A 9,057-nucleotide genomic window follows, 5' to 3' on the forward strand; every position below is an offset into this window, starting at 1 on the left:
ACTAACAACATTGTAAAGTAATTATACTCCAATAAAGATGTTAAAAATAAATAATAAATAAAATGGATACACAGAGTTAGTCAGAAATAGATTCAGAAATAGATTGCTCCAAGATCAAAAAATGGTAAACAATATCCACATAAATTATATAAATATAAAAGGTCAGTTTCCTATTTTATTTTAGATCTCAATCATATGAACAGTTATTAAAAATATGGTTGTGTAGTTTTAGGACAACAGTAATACCAATCCTTCACTTTCAAAGACAGAATGATAAAGAACAAGTTGAAAAATTGAAATCGCCTTTAAAAAAAAACACACATGATAAGCTACCGTTTTTCAATAAGGAGTTGTTTTGTTCCTTAGATGAACAGACGACAAAAAAATAGACTTAAATTTGTATAGTTATATCTAGTTAATGGATCATTTCACTAGATAAAATACTTTTGACAGTCAATGCAGTGCTCTGTTTATAAATCAATACTTATCCTTAATTTTGTAATTTCCCATTTTATTCTCCATAGGCAAGTAAATATTTGACTTTGCAGCATCAAATATTTTCTCTTTTGAATGCTCTTTGCTATCAAAGTTCATTATGTACTTACCAAATATATTTTGTCACCTGAGCACTCTCCTTTGAGTAATTTCAAGTGGGAAGATAGTGCATTGATTCCGGCATTTATTCTATATAGAAATTGCAAATTTCAATGTAATGCATCTGGTCAGAAAGATTCTCTAGGGAAATAAAAGAAAATAGCAATTGTTTCAAAATAATCCTCAAGGCTTGACCAGATGCCATTTGAAAGATTGAAGAGGTCCCTGTATTTGACCAAGTAGTAAATAAACTTTGCAACTATTTGACACATTATCCTTTCATATATCTACTTAAATAAAGCTAATATTTAAGCTTGTATGAAAAGAGTGAGGCTCCACATTAGAAATATCTGGGAGTTGCTGAGTTCATCCTAAAATTGGGGACTGTTGTATGCAATTGAGGAAAAAAGTTGTATAAAGAAGTCTTCCATTTGCATATGCATACTTCCAATTTTTCATTTAAGGTCTCTACATCATTGTTAAATTGGTTAAATATATCAGAGGCAGATAATCCTAACACATAGAAACACATGTTTCTAAAAATGACAACTCCTAGTTCACATAACACTTTGCTTTTGCTCACTTCAAATACTGAGTACATCACAAAATGTTCTCAGTCACTAATCCATCTATTTGTTTCAATATTTATTTAATATTTCTTTGTTTTGCTCAAATGGACATGATGATGAAAGCTATCAAATATCTTACTGAAGTCTGAATTCTACATCTATGTTAATTTCATCATCTGCCTATCATAAGGCCTGCTCATAAACGTATTTTGGCTTCTAGTGAGCATGAATTTCTTTTGTAAGTCATTCAGAAGCCATCCAGCTATTACTTTGTTCTAGGATCATGACATTCTTGTGATGTCATTCTTACTGGTATTATTGGGTGAATTGATCTACTTTGCCTGTTTTTAACTTCTGTGTCTGTTTTTGGTACTGCTATGATTTACTGGATGCTTCTGAAAAGAAGGATGGATTGGCGAGGGAATAGATTTTTCAGTCTTAGACTATATAACCTTTATATGTATGTATACAGACTGATCTTGATCCTTTTGATATTTCAAATAAGCCCTATTTAAGCTCTTTGGTATCTTAATTAAAACATCTAGACACCCTATATTACCTATACTTCATTTTAAAACAATAGAGAAAACATTTTTTCACCTTCTCCCCCTTCAGATATATTCACTCATTGCTCTACCACTTGAAAATGTAGAGGCCAAGTTCTTTTACAGAGATTATCCTAATGCAATTATCTAGAAAGAGAAACAAAGAAAATCCATTAAGTGCATGTAGGGCTATCAGAAGACATATGCCTGAGACTGGTATTTCCACCTTGCTTACATTCTGCAATTTGGTTAATCTATACCAGGAGGCTGGTCGTGCTCACTTTGGCAGTTCATATTTACAATTAACTATAATAGAGGTAAGCATATTTTATCTCCCATTCTGTTTTCCAAAAATCAGACAACTTTAATAGTACTTCTGTGGATACATTTTAATTAGCAGAAACAACAGTCTTACTTTTACATTATCTAACTGGCAGGAAAAAAAAAAAACCATGAACTGATTAAATGGTAGATCTAAACAGAATATCCTTATTTTTTCAGAGAAGATAGGAAAGATTAAAGTGCATTATCCAATGATGAATTTCTAGGATTCAGCAACCATCAAGTCAGTATTTGACAAAATTTGACAAGTCAATTAGTTGACAGCTAACGACTCCTAATGTTGGATTGTATCCTATCCAGACAGGTCTCAGGTTGGAATGGAAAGAAAAAGTCTGAATATTTGGCTCCCTTTTACAATAGAAAAACAGTAAACAGTAAGGGTTTGGTTAACGCCTGGTTCTTTTAGGCACTCAAATTCCTTATTTAAAACTAAATATTTATAGCTCTCCAATGGTTAAAAATGCTTTATTTAAAATTTAATCATGTGTTCTCTTATATTGCTTTTTTTCTAATAAATTTGTACTGGGTCATATTTTCTGTCATATTTAATTCATTTCTAAATACTTGAAAAAATTTAAATAAATAAAGATATTAAGATATAAACTAGTGTCTACAGCTGTTCTCTATCCCAAACCTCTTTCCTAAGTTCTAAGTTTTATATTTGACTTACCAGGGGCCATTTCCACCTGGGTGTCCCCCAGTCCCCACAAATTCAACATGTTCAAAATTCAAGCGCCTATCCTCTCTCCAAAACCGGTTACTTTCCTCTATTACCATGTCACAATTGTCTACCATCACCGAGCCTGTCATTGATGGCAGAAAATTTTCAACATTATCACCTACCTGATAAAACCTCATTTGCTATCTATTTTACTTCCTTTTATCTCTCTTCCTCTTCTCCTTTCCTCCTTTGTTCTGATTCTTATATTTTTCACCTAGAGTGTTGTATTAACTCCTAATTGTCACCTTGCCTTCATCCGGGACTATTCAATTCATTCTTCACAACTGAACACAAATATTTTGTCTCAAAGACAAATCTGACTATGCAGTTCTGTTTTCAGAGACTTTATTTAAAAGGCCAACATCTTTCATAGATTAAATACGCTTTGATCTGTCCCTTACCTTCCTATATAGTTTTAACTCCCCTTCACATCCTGGTCCCCATCACATTCTAGACAAAGAAAAACTGTAATTATATAAGATCCCCGGAGAACAACCTCTCATTTTTCACAAAGGCAATTTCCCTATCAGCATTTTAACTCTCTGTCAATCCCTCTTTATTTTTCAAATGCTTTATTTGGTCTTCCATTTCCATTCTCGAAAACACTTGGTACATAGATCTATTATTGCATGTTTCACATTTTATTGAAAATATTTGCTTATCTTTTATCTCCCTGGCAAGGCTGTGGGCTCCCAATAGCAGTCTCTTGAACCTAACTGCTAGATAATCCCAGTGACTGGCAAGTGCCTTGCAAAGAGTGGACCCTCGATGAATGCCTGCCCAGCTAAAATGATTTTCTCTCATCCTCTGGATATTTGGATGCATTTTGTAATCATTAGTACATCAAGGAAGTATATCTCACCAGACCTATAAGTCTTTTAAATAGGTCAATAACATTTCCTATAAAATTAGTCATTTTACACATATGCACATGCATGCACACTCATGCACAGGGAAAATCAAACTCAGTAACTTCAAGCAATATATCTTAATCTTCCTTGTATTTCAATCTTCAGTACTACATTATAGCCACACTTGCTTCCAGAAGGAATTGTGTACCCTTTCAGTGCATCAGGAAAAGAAATTTCACACAGGTGATGGTAAACCAAAACTCTTCATTCAAAATTATCCAACAGTTTTTTCCCATATTCTCTTTTTTTTTCCTTGCACAATTTTATTCCCCGCACCCTTTTTACAAACTTAAGGAAGGATTAACATTTTGCTATGATATGCTCCTTTGTTTCTCCCTTGGTGGATAATTAAAAGTTGCCTGTAGCTATGGCAGCTTGCGTTTGAAATCACTTCCATTGAGATTTTGTCACATAGGACCTGTTACTGATTTAGAGACCTCCAAGAAATACGCCAAATTGACCGAAAGTGGTTTTGTAAGGTCAGCAGATGACATGTATACCTAAGGGTTACTGATAGAGTAAGGTCCTAACATGGAATTATCAGTCAGAATACAGTACTCCTCTCCAAATCTGGCATCAGTCTCAAGTTGTAGTTGTTTGTGATTATCAGATGCTCTAGGGTACTTTCTAAAGAGATGGACAATTAAGCAAGCTGTAGTCACCAAGTTTTAATGGCTATTGTGTTTGACTTGCTATTTATCTTCCAGGTTGTTTCAGCTGTGTGCATTGTTCCTCTGACATACATTTAAAAAAGTGCTTACTCCTGTGCTTTAGTGAGCCTAAAAAAAGGAAGTGTCCATGCCTGGCTCTGGCTGAAAAGAGTAGTATTATGTACACTTGGACATCCAGACCTGGTCCCTGTTGACTGTCTTTAATGTAGTGAAAATTATATTTTAAGAAAACATAACTAAATACATTCAAATATGACAAATTGGGTTGAGGTTACAGGAATTAGGGCTAAACAGAGTTTTCACATTTTCAAATATGAAGGTGTTTACATTTAAACTGTATTTACATTTAAACAAAAAGATTTTATTTTTATTCACTCTTTTGTTTAAATTATCCAGTTAGCAGTCTATAGAAAAATACATTAAAACATAAAGTGTACATACATACACAATACATGCAAATATATACACAGATGTATATGCACATGTATTTATATAAATATTTTATAAAATAATGAAGATAAAATGACCTGTAGAAACTTAGAATAAAATTCTCATATAAACCTACCACCCCAAAATGCTAGAAATATTTTCTTTCAAATATTTTATCCATTCTGTTTGCTACTGTTATGTTGATCTTTTTCTTTGAATTATAGACACATTAAATAATTTATATCAAATGGATACACATTTTCATATTATGTTTTCATTTTCATACACTATTGAAAATTACTAAATTATCATTTAGTGTTGTATAATTCTGAATAATACACTATAATTTATTTAGTACACTTGAGAATGTTTTATTTTATAAATAATACTGAATGATCATTGTTATACTGTATATGAATTCTTACCTGAAAGTTTACCTAAAATTGACCTTTGCCATGGAATTACTGGATCAATGTAACCTAAAATGTTTAAAATTCTACGGACATATTGAAAAAGTATTTTTCTGAACACTGTACATTATACCTATTGCTTTCCATTTATAAGAATAACTTCGGGTTGACACTCAGCTACTCGGAGCAAAATCTTTTCTTTTTCTTTTTTAGTTTCTTTTTCCATCTTTGTCTATTTATGTTTTGAAAACTGATCCTTTATTACTGATTAAGTGAACATTTTTTATTGCTTGCAAAGTAGAGCATTTTGAAATGCTGGTAAGCTATTTGCATTTCCCACTTTGTGAAATATCTTTACTTATATGCTTTGAGTTTACTGCTTTTTAAAATATTTTCTGAGTTCCAAGCTCCACTCAGAAATAAGAAAAGTATTGACCTATGATTTCTTCCAGTCTTGAATAGCTTTATTTTTACACTTAAACTTTATTCATTCATATATTATTTAGGTCAATGATGTGAGTTGAAAAGAAATTTTTCCCAACAGCTGAATTTTCATGGAATATATATATATATATTTCTGGCTTATCCATTCTTTTCCAGAGCTGTTACTTATGGTTCATGTTATCGTTAGCTTAATCATATTTTATAAAATCTACCAGGGTACTTCTACTCATTCTTATTTTAATGGAAAATTTACTAAACCTAAAATATAATTTATCAAGAATTAAAACCATTATGGTGACCCATCTTTTTATCCAAGAACAGTGTATATCCCTCAATGTATTCAATTCTACCTGTAAATCATATAGTAGTTTTTTTGGTTTACTACACTGGTCCCATATTTGTGTTTAAGAATATCTTCAAGTTTTAGACAGAGTTGCTATTGTGATGAGGAGATTGAATTAGTTGTAAAAAAAAAAGAGAGAGAGAGAGATACCAATCCTGACTGATTTAAGAATAAAAAGCATAACAAAAACAGTTTGGTAAGAACATATAGCCACTGTCATTAATATCTGGATGCCCATGTGGTACTGCTGTTGCCACTGGCACAGGTGTATGAAGTTAGGCATGCCTCGTATGCACACCTGTGTCACAGCTGATATTTGTCTCCCGTAGGCTCTATCTATCACAACGATTCATATCGTAAATTCCAAATACAAAAATGGATTTTTGTATTTGGAATACAAAAAGGGGTTTCAGATTCAAGATTCTTTTATTTTAATCCACTCAGAATGTCTTGAATCAGTCTTCTGTTTTTGTGGTGGGAATTGTAGGACTTTTGTCCATTGCCCATATATTTCACTTCTAGTCTGTTCATGATCAATTAACTACTTTAATATCCTTATGGGCCAATCTATTTTGATTAACCCTCAGTCTTTGTTGCCTAATACCTTTATAATCACTGGCCTCCGCCAATTAAGTTCTGCTACTTGGCCTTTGTCATTCTAGGTTCACATTATCTTCAGTGAAATCTATGGACATATCACTAAACTCCTCCCCTGACATGTTAGTTAGCTATTGCTGCATAACAACATATCCTAAAATTTAGTGGCTTAAAAAAACATATTATTTCACACAGTTTTTGTGGATCAAGAATTCAGGAGCAGGGGCTTCCCTGGTGGCGCAGTGGTTGAGAATCTTCCTGCCAACGCAGGGGACACGGGTTCGAGCCCTGGTCTGGGAAGATCCCACATGCCGCGGAGCAACTAGGCCCGTGAGCCACAACTACTGAGCCTGCGCGTCTGGAGCCTGTGCTCCGCAACAAGAGAGGCCACGATAGTGAGAGGCCCGTGCACCGCGATGAAGAGTGGTCCCTGCTTGCCGCAACTAGAGAAAGCCCTCGCACAGAAACGAAGACCCAACACCGCCATAAATAAATAAATAAATAATTTTAAAAAAAAAAAGAAGAATTCAAGAGCAGCTTAGCTGGGTGGTTCTAATTTGGGGAACCCCAGGATATTACGCTCAGGTTTTCAACTGAGGTTGTTGTCTTCTGAAGACTTGAATAGGGCTGGAGGATCTACTTCCAAGTTGGCTAACTTACATCCCTATCGAGTTAGTGATGATTATTGGCAGGAGTTTTAAGTTCATCACCAAGTTGATAACTCCATAGGCTGATTGAAAGTCTTCATGGCCTCTACCAGCTAATTTGCCAGGATCACAAGGGGAAAGTTGCAGTGCCTTTTATAATCTATCCTTATAAATCAAACCCTATCATTTCTGCAACATTTATCCAATTGAATAAAAAGGTCAGCCCAATTCAGTGTGTGACAAAACTGCAGGGTGTCAGGAATATTAGGAAATGAGAATCACTGAGGGTCATTCTGGAGTCTGGCTGCCGTACCTGACTACAGAAGACAGAGGCTCTAGTAATTTTAAGGATGCTAGTGATCGTTAACCAATGTACTTCTCAAAGCAATGATGAATAAATTATCTTCTGTTCTAACGTAAGGGGTACAATCATTCAGTGAGTAAGTAACCTCTTATGATTAATAAAACACTGCAGTATTCTTATATCCCTGTTCTATTTCTTCTTCTATATCACAAATGAAAAACTACAGCCCAAATCATATTTTTGTATGAACTCTGAACTAGGAATGAATTTTATATTTTAGAGAATTTTTTTAAAAAAGGAAAAATAAGAAGAGTATGTGTCAGAGACCTGATACAGTCTACAAAGTTTAAAATATTTACTTTCTATCTTTTCATAAAAATAGTCCCTGTTCTATATAGTACAAATAAACCTGTGGTATTTCAACTTATTTAGCATAGAACACCACAAGTCCAAGATTCAGTAGGTTAACCAGGCAAGAAAGTAGAATTTCTCCTAGTAATTCTATGTATCCTATAGAATCCAAAACTTCCAATAAATTCTTTCATAGTAATAAAATCTTCATAATGTTAAAATCATCCCAAACTAAATTTATCTTCCTACCTTCCTTGTATAACATTTTTCAAATAGATTTCACACATATTCCTCACATTTATGCTGATATAAATTTACAAATTCACTTTGTATCTAAGCCTCTCCTCTTGGGTTTACCCAAGACTTGACCTGGGGACAAAATAAAAATAGTCATATTTGTTAAACATGATCAGATTTGGCATTTCTTAAAAATGCAAACAAACAAACAAACAAAAAACTACCCCAGACAAAGTCAGTACAGATTCCTCAAGCAAAATAGCCTGACTCATTGGATTGGATTGTAAGGGAAGCTCAGTGGAATATGCAGGTTTATGGTTCTTAGAAAAATCTGGTCCTCCTAAATATCCAATTACAGCTTTGACAATCCCACACTCATCCATTTCCTGTCCTCATTTTCATATGAAATCTAGAAACATCGTAAATTTACTGTTATAATTCAACCATCTGAAGTATTCATCTTTTTATCAGACCCTCTGCTACATCAACCCTTTGGCTTCAAGAGATAGAAAACTATTTTGAGGTAGTCTTAGTTGTTCTCTGTTCTAAACAATGCCTTGCATTATACTTCTACTTGCCATATTTTGTTCTTTAAGCTCTCCAGCAGAGTAAGAAGAAGACTTTTCCCTGAACGACCGTATTCATTTTGCCCTACATTGTAGGGAATAGTAGCACACATTGATCTGCCAAAGTCTTGCTGTTAATAGACACTGCATACCAGGTGACAGGTGATAATTCAATGACTACATTAACACTGTTATTAACAGCTACAGGATTATCAGTGCTCCATTCTCTAATACCGAACAAGTTCTTACTTCATATAAACATAAACAAGTTTGATAATCAAACTCCCAGTTGGTTTCCATTTCTTTGAGGGTTGTCTGTAAATACCTTTGGCCTAAATTTTCATATTTGTCAGCATTTTTTGGGGAAGATTGTAGG

Source organism: Eschrichtius robustus, chromosome 14 (assembly GCF_028021215.1).
Source record: "Eschrichtius robustus isolate mEscRob2 chromosome 14, mEscRob2.pri, whole genome shotgun sequence".
In the NCBI taxonomy this organism is placed as follows: domain Eukaryota; kingdom Metazoa; phylum Chordata; class Mammalia; order Artiodactyla; family Eschrichtiidae; genus Eschrichtius; species Eschrichtius robustus.